The following is a 14,240-nucleotide window of genomic DNA, read 5'->3' as shown; positions in this document are numbered from 1 at the left end:
CTGTTGTTTCCATTGCTGTGGATGATGCAATTCCCTGTCTTCCCATTTCACCCACATATGTGGCCATTCTCTTTTTCTGTTAATATTTTTATACAGCATTTTAATAATTTCATAATACAGCCTCCCCAGTGTATAGAACCCGGTTTTCTTGTTCATGCAGAATTTACCCGCTTAATCTCACACAAGTGGTTTCCACAGAGTTAGAAACTTAAGCTGTGGCTGGTGTAGTGACCATCTCTAATTTTGGGAATGAAAGACAATCACTTCCAAAGGGCTGCTTACTGTATCCTGTAAGCTGTTCTGAATGTGTGCAGGATGATGACCTCCTAGAGTGATTTCTCTCACCTTACTGGGTGAAGACAATTACACTTTTAACCTGGGCAGCTCAGTTAGATGTAGCATCAGATAACTAAGAATGAAGTTAGGCACCTAAACTTTGATATCTGCTTTCACATGCCATCTTACTCAGCAGTGTTAGGAAGGAATTTGCTCCTGTTTGCAGGCTGGTGGCATAGAGAAGAATTTCAGACCAGTCAGCAGGATAAAAGCCCTGCATAAAGAGGAAGAAGAGGCAGGCCTGCCTCTGGGACAACAGATCTGCAGTTCTAAGTCTAGCTCAGCATGCTTTCTCCATGGCACAGTCCATGCCAAAGGGAGGGGTTGAGGCAGGGGCACTGCATAATATCACTTTCAGTTATTGATGGAGTGGTTTTTTCTTTCTTCTATTAGTGTCCTCCACTCTTAGGCCTGAAGGGGCAGAGTACAAAAAATACTGAGATTATCCTGTTCTCCATTCTCTTTGCCTGTGAGACTAAACGTTTTGCTTCCACACAACATGAATATACAAAATAGCACAAAAATATGGGAAAGGAAAGTGCAAGGTTAATGCATAGGTGCAATGGAAATAATCCCATTAACTATGGGGAGGTGAAGAAAGGTTTTGGTGATGTTGTTGTTTTTATTCATTTCCCCTCTTAATAAATTTCTGCTCCAACAGCTAGGTAAAATTTCATGTATAAAGTGTTGGAAGAGATTACTATTCAGTTATAAAAGAAAATCATCATGTATGTTCTGTAGGCTTGTCAGTTTTAAAGCTGAACGGAAGAACTAAAAGCCCAGTTTAATTCTCATTTACTTTGATTCAAATACAGGCAGATTCTATTGTATTCAAACACTGATGGGCAGAGAAATATATTGGCTTTTTTTATTGCAAAACTGGGAAACATATCTAAAAAAAAAAACTCCTGCAGCCATGGGTACTAATATATTTATTTGTCCTCCTATTAAGATTTTAAGGGTAAGACTTTCCTGTCTATAATACCTAGCAAAGTACTCAGGGCACAGATTGACTGGAGAGAAGAAACAAATATTGATTACTTGCATGATTACTGAAATTGAGATTCAGAAAATATGTAAGTATTTTTTCAACACCAAATTTTTGTCAGACTAATAGGTCACTAAAGATTGTTTTACAGAGAGACCAATTCAAGTTATTTTTAAATAAATAACTTTCTTTAATTATGGATTATGGTTATTTTCAGAAAAAAAGTGGTTTCTTTCTTGAGACACTTTTCTCAAGGCTTGTTGAAAGAAATAGAAAAGAAATTGCAACCCAAATGTATTTTAACATATTTTTTTTAAATGAACCCCACAGTATTTTCATGTAAGCATATTTCATTGTTTAAGACTAAGTGTGATTGTATCATTTACTAAATATTAAAAAGGGGCAAAAAAAATCTTTTAAAACAAACTGTCAGAAAAGCTGCATGAGTTTACTTGGTGATTTTTCTCCTTTTCCTTTTCCTTTTCCTTTTCCTTTTCCTTTTCCTTTTCCTTTTCCTTTTCCTTTTCCTTTTCCTTTTCCTTTTCCTTTTCCTTTTCCTTTTCCTTTTCCTTTCCCTTTCCCTTTTCCTTTCCCTTTCCCTTTCCTTTTCCCTTTCCCTTCCCTTCCCTTCCCTTCCCGCGCCTTCCCACTTTTCACTTTCTTCTTTTACCTTCTTCTTCTTTTTTTTTGTTGTTTTTTTTGTTTTTTCCTTTTTTTTTTTTATTTTTTTTTTTTTCTCTCCTGATGCTTGCTGTCTTTTAAAATGTTGGAAGTTCTTGCTCCAAAGGACAGGCCCAGTGCTCATTCAGGCCTCCCTGCATGCCCCACTCTCCGTCGACCTCGCTGTGTTACATCCCCAGCGGTGAAACCCCAGGTCACCAAGTGACAAATTAGGTGTTTATCTCTGGCTGTCCCTGTTTAAATTGCTGCTGTACCAACCAAGAGGGCGGCCACCACACACTGTTCACAGGAGGCTTATTGAATGTATTAACATAGTTCTTGGGATAATGATCTTACAATGAGCATGACATCATCTCATTAGCATGATCACTTTTATGTTGCATGGTGCTTGTTATTGGTTTTCCTTGAAAAAAGGAAAGTGCAGTATGTTTGGCAATGCAGCTGAAACATGTCTGCTTCTGCCCTTTTCTGGATGTTTCTTTACTGACTGGAAGATTTTCTGAGGAAAAGATGGTTCAAATTGTTTTTATTCAAGAGTGACACTGAAAAAGTAATGTAATTTAATGAAATATTTGACACATTCTGATGATTTTTCATATTTTCTTCATTCATCTCTATATTTAATCTATACAGTCATATAAAATCTGCATACTTGAGTGTCTGTGTTATGATTGAAAGATTTTGTGTGTGAGAACAAGTCACAAATCAATCATGCATCCAAGTCAGTCTTATAATTATAATTATTACAATGAGTAATTAGATGCTTTTTTTTTTCATTTTGGTTTTGCATATGAACAGTACACTTTGATAATTTGCTATTCATGTTGTGTAGTGTTCATCTAAGTCATGTGGTGAAATATTGCTCATTAATTTGACAACTGAACCACTTTTATTAAAGGCAGGAATGAGAACATGAATAGTAAGCTTGCTATGTACAAAATGTCGGACATACTACAATTTAGTCTAAAATTCATGTTGTTTTGTGAAATTTGGAGGTATCTAAGAATTTTTCACCAAGACACAGACAGCAATTAACAGAATCATAAAGAATTTTGACTGTTTTTCTGTTATTTTTTTGTTTATTTTAAGGGATTCTTGAAAGCAATCTTCAAAATCCACTAATTTAGAATTTTAAGTGGTTTATTTGCCAAAAGCCAAGAGCTGTCATTAATTTGAGTTAAAAAATACAGTATTCTCAGCAGTTCAGAGATGCAACTCACTTATTTTAGCATTTGAAGTGTTTCTGTGGGTTAGAACCCTCCATTTCATGGGAGGCAAGTAAAGCACATTTCTGAAGCCACATATGGGTGGTTCTTGACGACGTTCAGGCATTGCTTCAGTGTGACTTCCTCCTCCTCATCATTCCCAGCATTCTCAAGCCTTGGAGTCATGCACACAGAACTTCCACACCACTAAATATGATAAAGTGATATCATAAGCATAAAGAGAGGGTCCTAACACTCTGCCTGCAGTATAAAAACACCGCTGCTCACAGACCTGTTCTGCTCTTTTGAAGGTGGGGAATACGACTGCCATACCTGACACCTGCTCACCAGCCCCCACTCCATGTCTCCAGTTCCCACCACGCACTGAAATGGAGTAAAATACCAGAAAAATCTGGAAACTGTAATCCCCAACTTAAATGAAATTAGTCCAGTGCCTTTATTCAAAAGCAAGAATGAATCTCCCACTGTTTGATCTGTTTTATTCAAGAGTGAAGAAGGAGTATGTTATCTTTCTCACTTAGCCACCTCTTCCTTTATTCCAGCTACTGCTTATTCACTGCCTGGTAATTGGAATTTCCTCTTAAAGATGCTGAGATCACCTTATAGAAGTAAGGTTTACCTTTTGGCAAACATAACTGAGAAGAGAAGCTTTAGACAGAGCAAAATGTGTTTCTTCTCTTGCTTTGTTGCAGGAGTTATTTGGAGCTATACACAATTGTTCTAATTATACAGCTGATGGTAAAGTGCAACGAAAATTAAATCAATGAAAATCTTCTTGGAGGATCTAAGTTTCATATGGACAACATAAAACAAATGTCAGCTTAACTTTTCTACACATAACTGAACCCAGCAATACAGATCTATAAACATCTTGTTAGTGTTTATAATACATGTAAGTATTTTCAGGTCCTAATTTTCATCTCATTTCCTTCTTTTTTCCACATAACACTTCATTAACACATACAAAAGAACACAAAGGTCTCAAGACACAGTTTCATAAAGAGTTTCACAGCTCACTGATCCCTAGGAAAAGAAGTTCTCAATGTTTTTTAAAAAACAACTTCAGAGAACTCTTTATTATTTAAAATGTTTAGTCTAAATTTTAGTCCAACTAAGGTCAGAATAAGATACTTCTTCATAAAATTGGAAATAAAATTCGTAAAGGAAGGAAACAGTAAAAGATACTTGCAAGGTCCCTCTGGAAACTATGTAATTCTTTTTGAAAAGTGAGCAATTCAAATTTCATACATTTTCTTCCTTTCTCAAGGTCTAGATTGAGAAGTAATACAGACTTCCTCTGAATATTCCTCAGGAAAACTGACACTCCATCTTCAGGAAAAGACCTTTAACCTCTGCTTTTAAGTGTCAAAAAAATATGCAATTCAAACACATCATTCAGGTAGTGAGTGGAGTTGCAACAATTCCCTGATATTTAATTGAGCATTTTCAACTCATTCCCATCTTGGTAAGTATTCTGCAAACCTGCCTGAAAAAGGGATTTTTTTTGAAGGAAAAACTTAGGTTCATATTCATATTGATGCTTTTTGGGTATCATCCAGTGCTAGATTCAGCACCACAGAAAGGCTATTTGCAAAGTCAGACCTGATGAACTTTGATGTCCTGCTCTTACAGAATTTCTGGCACAGACAGTGGCTACATCTCAGCACTCCATGGATGCTACACCTGAAGAAACAGTATTCTTAAACATTATCAACATTAGAGTGAATGTCTTGAACTCATTATTTTGAACAAATATAAGCCTCATGATTTTAAAAAAATGGAATTTAGTATTATATTGTTAATGTGAATAAAATGCTTTTAAATACTATTTATTTTAGACAACACAGAAATCCTTGAAAAAAGAACACTGGTTCCTTAACCTCTTGCAGTAGCCTAAAGATTCACCTTTTACCTCATCAGCTAGATCTGTTATGGAGCTAAATGTTTGTTTTTGGGCTGCCAAAAGTCACATAAATCTAGTTCATCACCTAACCCACATTAAAAACTTGCAAGATGTCTGCAAATATTGGTTATATTCTATTTGATAATCTAATGATTAAAACATAATAGCCAGTGTTAAACTAAGTTCAAAACCTCGCTTTTTCAAAAAAATTTTGTTATCCTGTCTTCCCTATTTCAGAGAAGTCTTGCACAATAGGCTGAAAGGGCTTTCTGGTGAAAGACAAGGGTCTACTATTTAAGTGGTCATAAAAATTCAGAAATCATTGCAACAAGGTACTCTATATTCTGGTGGCCAGGGAACACTTTTGATTTTATCACCATATAAAAGGTTGTTTCTCAGCTGTGAAACCTAGGAAAAGCCCATGTACAGCCACCTCATACCTTAAGGAAAGCCTCTTAAATCACCAAACCAATTCAAGGCAAATTTAATTTATCATCTGCACAAAATGCTGAATGAGAAAAAATATACAAAATTAAACAGACAGTCAAAGAAAGATCTCATAGGTTTCCTTGTCCTGTCCTTTTTCATCCTGGACTGAAAGTCGTTATTTTTAACTTTTTTTCTTATTGCCACACAGCATTTTTATTTTGGCAGGTGATCCCTTGTGTCATAAAGGATACAAACCTCTTACAAGTTAAGATGTACTTCTTTTCTCAGTCTTTTAAAATTTCTACAAGAAATTTGAAATGATGATCCAAAATTTCAAGGAAAATTTGGAGAAAGATCAAAATGTTCCAATTGATTGGCTGAAACAGTGTTACCTAGAAAAAACAACCAAGCAAATAAGCAAAAATCCTCTTTAATACTTTCACAAAACTAGCCTTAATTGTTGATTAACTGCAAATGAATCAATAAAGAATTGCACATAAGGGTGTTTAAATCCCCTAGGAGACTGCAACAGGATTTAATAGAGGCCAATTTTAGGCATTAAATGCATAGAAGCATTAAAAGGAGCATCTGCCTATATATATGCATATATTTGCTTAAGCATCTCCAATCTAAATGAAGTTAGTTCTGTAAGAAACTTGAGTAGACATATGAGAGTGATTTGTTTAAGAAATTATTTATATTACTTATCTTAAACACACAACACTGAAGGTGATAAACTCCTCCCTGGGAAGCAGGAAAAGGTGTAAGATGGTGAACACCAAGAATGACCCCAGCTTGAGGATGTTTAGTTAGGTCCACCCTTGTTTGTTTCATTCAGCACCTGAATGAATTTTTAGGAGAACAACCAAGAGCTATGAAAGATTTAGAGCTAGTGACCTATATAGTCTCTACCAAGTCCAAGTTCAGGGTCTGTCAAAGTTTAGACACCATATTGTTTGAATTATTCACTTTTTGAGTTCACTTTGTTAAAAAAAACATTAATGTCCCAGGTAAATGCAGATTCTTTGTTATTTGTTCTTTGTTATTCCTTCTTTATGGAGATCTTGTTTGGCTTTTTCTTTTTAACTGATGGATTTAGTTATTTTTTGGGAAAAGAGCAGAAAGCAGAAGTTAGTTACTTTTTTCCTCCACTTTTTTTTTTTTTTTTTTTTTTTTGTCCTTAGATACACAGGTGGAAAAATGCATCAGAAAACATAAGCAAGAGGAAAAAAGGGAAATAGTCTCTTGTTCTGTTGCAGGAGTGGGGAGAGGAGGGCAATAAGAACTGGCACAGCAGATTAACAGCTCTCTGCATTTTTTGGCACATTATATGCATCAATATTCCTTCTTTACACCTGTAAACGACAAATGAATACCTTACGATTCTAGGGTAGAATATGAAAATAGCACCTGAACATAATTATGAAAACTACAGTGTTTTTCAAAATGTCTATTGTCTAACATATGGTCTTTAATCTAAAAATAATCTGTGCCTTATTATTTTTGACTAGAATCTAAGTAGAAACTTGAAAAGGCTTTTTGTACTGTATCAAGCTGCTTTTAGAAGCAGTAGTTTATTACTTTGCCCATAAAACCAGGACAGCAAAACATATTTTATTAGGCAAACTGCACCACTAATTTAACAGCAGTGGAAACATACTTTATTAATTTTATAGGGCTTAACATAGACCAAAAAGGCATTGGCCGTATTTTAAAACCATTATACAAAACATGTTGTTGACATTGTGGAGATGAGTTCTTCACTAACCAACAACAGTTGTTTTCTTCTGACTCCTAATAACTGTTCAAAAACTGTTCTGATTAAACTGTGATGCAGATTTAAGCTGAGGCTGGGATATGATGAGTAGCAATGTGAATTCCACAGGTGACAGTTGTGATTTAAAAATTTAAACAGAATTTACAACCAGTCCCTTTCTCCCAGTAGCAAGGTCCTGACTGCACACACATGGACCTCAGACAACCTCAGACAAGGATCACCTTGGTGATCCTTGTGGCTCTCTTCCAACTCTTCCATGATTCTGTGAAATCTACTGAAGGAGCCAGTCTCTTTTCAAGAAAAATATTCACTGATCTTGAAAGCAACATCACCAAAGTTCAACTGTGAATCCAGAAAGTGTCAACTCCTTGCCTGGCAAAAACTTAGTTACAAATTAAATTATATTCATTATCTGTACAGAAACTGTTCCTGAAGCTGCCATGGTTTGTATTTAAGCTGGTTCCATCTCAGCTAGAAGAAGTTTTGTAGGAGATTTGGTCTCCTGAGGTTTTGTGATGCATCTTTGAGGAAAAGCAACAGTTTACTCAGATGGCAGACAGAAGAGTCATGAGGGTTCAACATGAATCCATGAAGATCATTGATCTTTCATGCTTACAGCTGTGGCATAATTCTTTCAAATACTGATGTTTTAAACTTTTTATCTGAAGTGTTATTTGTTCTGAATTGCCATTCACTCCTCTGTTTCACAACTTTCCTGGTTAAGACATAAGAGCTGACCTAACTGCACCTTGCAGCTTCTTCACAGGAAGTGAAAAGGACTTTTTTTCCTTTTTTTTTTTTTTCTTTCAACAGCGGCTAAGCGGGAGGATAATAAACTGTGATTTGGGATATTCAGACTGGATATTAGGAAAATCTTTCTCCTCAGACTACGGGAGAACTGCTGTAATATGTCACCCAGAGATGTCCTGGAGCTTTGCCCTCGGACACTTCCCAGCCATGACTCTTCATAGCTCTGTCTGCTCTGATTTAGTGAGGCTACCTTGAACCCTGGACCAGCTGACCTCCAGATGTTCTCTTTGACCTGTGATACTATGAATCTGGATAGCATTTGTCCTGTGAGATCATCTGATATAGTCTGGGAAAGAAGATGAAGGGCTTAAGTTTGGAATACATTTCATATATATATATATATATATATATATATATATATATATATATATATATACATATATATAAAAAGACATTTAATCATTTAAAACTTGGAACATATCACTCAGCTATGGTGTCAACATACTCCTGTGTCATAGAAGAGGCCATAACATTTAGGAGATTCTTATTTACTTACTCAAAAAAAAAAAAAACAAACTAAGACTTGGTGCAAGCATTTGTTCTTGCACCATCACGTCAATCTTTAAGCAACTGGGAGAGGAGAAAATGGAATTATAGTTTGGACAGCTCTAGGAAGTTTGCACCTATATTTTCCTGCTGCAACATAAAGTTGTTCTTTAGAAATAGTAAACAAAACACAGCTTGACCAACTTTCTATTGTGTCTGTTTGTGTACTGTTGCTCCTTGCACTCGCTGGGGTAGAAAGCTTTTACTAGAAGTGTGTTAAGTAGCTTGAGAAATTAATTTTCCTATGATAAAGACATCTTTAAAAGCATGAGCTTTCTGAGCAGTAAATCAATTCATGTGATAGATTTATTCTTTTTAGTTTTTCAAGGGGTTTTAAGAAAGGAAAAACCTGTTGCCATACATTAAGAATTGCTGAAATACCACAAAACCAAAACTTAAGCCAAAACAAACAAAAAAAAACAAACAAAAAAACTCAAGCAAACAAGTAAAAAAATCTCCTACAGTAAGACCTCAATCAAAAACAAACAAAAAAATCTAAAAACCACAAAAAGTAAAAAAAATCCCAAATCAACAAAGAAAGAAAACAGACAAAAAGAAGCCAAATTCTGAAGATACTTTTGAAACTCAAAAAGTTTTTTAGATTTCTTGGCAGAGTAATTTACTTGTCTTCACTGTCTGTTGAGCTGACAATATCAACCTTTATTTGTATTCATTGTCTTTTTTAACTTGCAAGTGATTACTGATTCCAAAAAGACACTAAACTAAGGCCAGAATACATCACAACGAATGGTATTGTAGGTATTTTCAGGATGTTTCCAATCCACTAGAGCTTAGAAAACCTGAAGATCTCTTCATCAAGTTTCAATTATGTGTGACCAGTCAGTGAAAATTTTACATGGATCATTGTTACAAGAGCTTGATATTTACAAGTCCAGGCTTTTTTGTACTTCTGCTGCATCTTTTCCATATAAAATCATGCAGGGTGTTTAATTTATCTTTGCTTATCCTTCTTCCTTCTCTCATTTAAGATGTCTGACCTCATCTGAGACTGGAAGGAAGTTGTAGTTTTCAGAGACATTGACCATGTGTTTTGTGTATATGTTTGTGGGTATTTGAAAGGAAGGTTGTTTTTAGGCCAAAATCTCATTTATTTCAAATAGAAAGACCCCAGAGGAGGGACAACTGTAAAAATAGTCCTGTGGCAAAGTGAACTGAGAAAAGCAAGTAAAAGAAGTACGGTTGGCAGTAAAGAAATGTGATGCATAGAATATACTGAAAGTCTTCAAGTTCGGAATAAAATTTCTGACAATAGTAACCTAAATATTTTCATGACTGATGGCAGAATACAAACTAATATCAGAGTAGGAGAATAAATTCAATTTTTAGAAAGCTAGGCACTGGAATAAATGAATAAAATAGCCAAAGAATATTTTTGCATCTAAAAGGAGATGTTTGAGTTAGATATTCTTAATTTGACTTCTGGTTAAAAGATGTCTCCATATTAATTCTCCTTTTAGTATTCACTCCAACATTATCACATTTTGGCATTTGGCTTTTCTTTCAGTAATATTGTAAAATGCAATGCATTTTTGTTAAAAATTAAACTGGATGCAGACCCTAAGCAGAACATGGGACTGGTTTTATTTGAGAGCATTTTGAAATATTTTTGTTTTGTTTTGTTTTCTTGTTACCATTCATTTACATTTCAAAACCAAACCTCAGAGTTTCACCATAGCTTCTTAACAAAACAGACTCACTGGTTTGGAGTTTTTCTTGGCACAAACCTGCATGCAATTAAGAGTTCCACTAGCTGGGTTGTTCCTGCCTGCAAAAATGAATAGTTTCTCTATGAGTTAAAAAAATAAAAAAGTAAAATAGAAAAAAAGGAACTTACTCAGCAGTTGAAATATACAATAAAAATGTCACTGCTATCTTTGCTTTAATTATGGAGCTCACATTGTGATTATATTCTATTCCAGTTTGTCAGAAAATGAGACTGTAACCATTATTGTTAAGCACTGTAACATCTCTTCTCTTCACTGAGTTTGTGTGCCCTCATTTTTATTCAGTCATATTCAAACCACATCCTTTTCTCACAGGTTTGCAATAACTAGGACATTTTTCTAGCTCATTCTGCCTGTTATAAATGAATAGCCTGGAAAATTTCCTTCTCACTCCTGTGTTTAAAGGCACAGATGAAGGACAAAAAATTCTCCTCTTCTGCCACTGTGCAGGAGCCTCTCCTATCACAGCAGATCTCAGTGGCATATTTTGTGCTTGAGCGTTCACTTGAGCTAGGAGAGAGTAGTCAGAGCATGGCATATCACCACAAAAACCTGGAAAGTGAGGAGAGACATTAAAAACAGCTTGGGGAAAGCAATGCTACCCATGGGTGTTCTTCCCATGGCAAGGGAGACCAAAACATAGTCATCACAGCTGGAAAGAACTCCTCTTCTGGTCTGAGAAGCTCAGACCTCAACTGGGTGATGCACAAACGCTGTTCCACAATTAGGACTGTCCCAGGAAGAACCAGAGTTCTGAAACACATCATCTGAGGAACCCTTTGAACTGAAAAGGCACATTTTTAATGCAAGTTTATAGATCCTTTTTGTTTTGTTTTGCTTTTTCTCTGTTTTCTGCAGATCCCATATAGGTAGAATTTCGTCATTTTTAACTGTTGATGCCGAGCAACTTTCTCCATAATGGGTGGGGTAGGTATCTGACAGTATTTCTATAAAAGGAATAAAACAGCTACACCAATAAATGCTTTCTAGAAGGTCAATCCATTCCACATCCAACTCTTGCCTGGATCACAGGCAGCTGCTTCTGGAAATGTCACAGGACTTCACTCCATCTGATCTTGACAGAAGAGAGCAGATAATACAGGTCATGTCTTGCTTTTGCCATGCTCACTGTTACTACTGAGAAATGCTTTCTGAACAGTAGTTAGAAGGTATTCCTTCTGACTTCTGCAGGTTTTCTGCCAGACAGAATAGAGTTAAGACAAGTTCTGAATACTTCTATGTCTATTTCGTTGATTTTTTGTTTCTAAAAAATTGGAAATAATGCCTACATTTCAGTAGGCTTGAAGCATCATGATGTGGCAATTTCAAAAATGCTTTTTAATTTCTCAAGTGTTTTGTTTTGAATGTTTACGTATGGCACATTATGATATAATGTATCAAAACAAATAGAAACACTGTAAGCCAAAAAATGCAGTTCTGTTATCTTTCCCGGAACATTTTATTGGTAGAAATACAAAATTCTATGTAAACATATATACTTATGACCTGGACATTTATGTTTATTATCACAAAGTCTTCTGACAATAATGGACAAGTATGGGCAGATGCACTTTTTATATTTATTTCTATTAGAGTAGTTTAAAAAGCTTATTTTTTTGAGTTGAAATAAATGTGAAATCATAGTACATAAACAGTGGCTACTTGGAAAAAAAAAAGAAAAAAAATAAATCCAGACCAACCAATAAAACAAAAAAAAAACCTACCAAAACCTGATATTGTCCAAGTATGCCAAAGTACCCTAGAAAGACATTTAAACATTTTCAGTACTTCTATTAAACTGAATTATAAACTGCCTGCTCCTTTCATAAAGAAGGTTAATAAAAAAAACAGAAATATGTGATTTTAAAAATTTTGGACAGAAATTTTCTCTTCTAGAATGAGAATAAAGACAGGAATGTAAGTATCGTATTTCTAAATATCTTACCTGAAGCATTATTAATGATAATTGTGCTTTCTTGATTATGCAATAGCTGTCTATGTCTCTTAACACTGAAGGATAGCAATTTTAGAATATACAGTGCTCAGCTCCTGGGCTTTTCCCTGCAGATGAAATATACACAAGTTTGAATCCCATGTAAGTCAGAAAAAGCATTAATTCCTAAAAAAACATATATTATTTAAGTGTTATTTGGTTATAGAATGCAATATGCCACCTTGTATTGCTGATATTTGTACCTGGTGGCTATGACATCCTGTGACTCTCTCTTGAAAAGCAAGAAAATATTTGGCATTTTTATTTTTCTTGACTGAGTTCAAAATTTCCCAGCTTTAACTTAAGTTTGGAATAACTAATACTACCCTGGAACTGGACTTCTTAGAAGTGCTTTTTTGGTTTATATTTTCACTGTCAAACAAATGAGTTATTAAATAAATAAAGGTTAAAAAAAAAAGTTTCAAAAATAGAAAAGAAGAAATGAAAATAGAAAAAACATGGAGCTCTAATGGGAACCACAGAATCATTCAAAATTTCAGTTCCCTTGTACACATGAGAAAACTGAAAAACGAAATTAGTTAATTCTCTATTATCAACAAAAAGTTTAATACCCTGATATTCTCTGTGGGCACAATAAAGCAGCTTGCCCTATTCATGAACCGTATTTTCCCAAGGAAGAACAAAAACATCAGTGTCCTCACCCAAACTCAGAGTTCTCTCAATGCCATTATTGCATTGCTTCTCCATCTTTAATTCAGACCCTGCTGTACAGGGGTACTCCGCTCACCCTGCACTTTGTAACAAGAAGCACAGCCTTTGACAAAGTCTCCCAAAGCATTCTCTCTGTACTGGAGAGTGATGGATTTGGTGGATTTTTATAGAGATGAGGGATTGGTTGTATGGTTGCATCCAGGGCATCATTGCCAATGCTCCAGAGGCCCGATGGACATCAGTGACAAGTGGCATTGGAACAACTGGTATTCACTATCTTCCTTAACCACACAGACAAAGGGATCAAGTGCACCCTCCACAAGGCTGACACCAAGCTGAGTGGTGCTGTTGACACACCTGAGCGACAGGATGCCATCCAGAGGTGTCGCAGTGTCCCTTTTGGAGTTGCCCCTCCACCCACCTGGGCCAGCTCAACACTGTCGACCTGCGGAGGGACACCCCTCCGAATCCTGGGAATCAGAGGAGCGGCTTGATGGAAGAGACCACAGCAACAATAGAGGAGGCAGGAGTCAGGACCTCTTCAAGGGCAAAGTCCAAGGTTTATTGAGTCCCCACAGTGACCTCTGACCTTAGGGAAGCTGCTCGAGGAGAGCCCAAAGCAGGGATGAACAGCGACTTAAATTGGGGGAGGAACCAGGGGAGGGGACAAATCTCAAACCAATGGGAAACAACGGGGGGAGTGTGAAGGGATCAGAGGAACATTGGAAAGGATCAATGAGGAAGGTTCAGGGAGGAACCTCCTCTGTCTCTGTCCTATCACTTGACCACCCTCCCTGAACTTTCTAGAAGTTGGGAGGACTAGCTGAGTGACAGACAGGGTCCAGAGAACAAAGAACATTCAAGAACAAGAGGCAGGTACAAAGGTGGATTGACAGTTGGGGTAGGAGGTTAACTTTAATTTAAACCAATTAACTTGGGTTAAACTAGCAACAAAAACAAAGGGGAGAGGGGAACAAATCATTAACATAACAACATGGGGAGCAAAATTAACAAGACGATACAGCACAGAGGAACCAGAACAAGCTCAGGAAATGGATCCATGGGAATCTCTTGATGCAAGACTCTGCATTTGGATTGGGGTTGAGGGATGCACCTGGTGTCAGTGCAGGCTGG

At 36.1% G+C, this 14,240-nt stretch overlaps 1 long non-coding RNA gene across 1 annotated transcript; it reads right to left on the bottom strand.

The window, feature by feature from the left end:
* Window positions 1-8,873: 8,873 nt before the first annotated feature.
* On the bottom strand, window positions 8,874-13,724 carry LOC147648601 (uncharacterized). The gene is made up of 3 exons (XR_015280738.1): window positions 13,464-13,724; window positions 12,387-12,502; window positions 8,874-11,637 (listed from the first exon to the last, which is right to left on the bottom strand). It is a non-coding gene; the product is annotated as an uncharacterized LOC147648601 (long non-coding RNA).
* Window positions 13,725-14,240: the final 516 nt, after the last annotated feature.

This window comes from Cyanistes caeruleus, chromosome Z (assembly GCF_971803275.1).
Source record: "Cyanistes caeruleus chromosome Z, bCyaCae1.hap1.1, whole genome shotgun sequence".
Classification (NCBI taxonomy): domain Eukaryota; kingdom Metazoa; phylum Chordata; class Aves; order Passeriformes; family Paridae; genus Cyanistes; species Cyanistes caeruleus.
The sequence above is the reverse complement of the archived record's forward strand: the minus strand, read 5'-3'. Positions and strand labels throughout refer to the sequence as shown.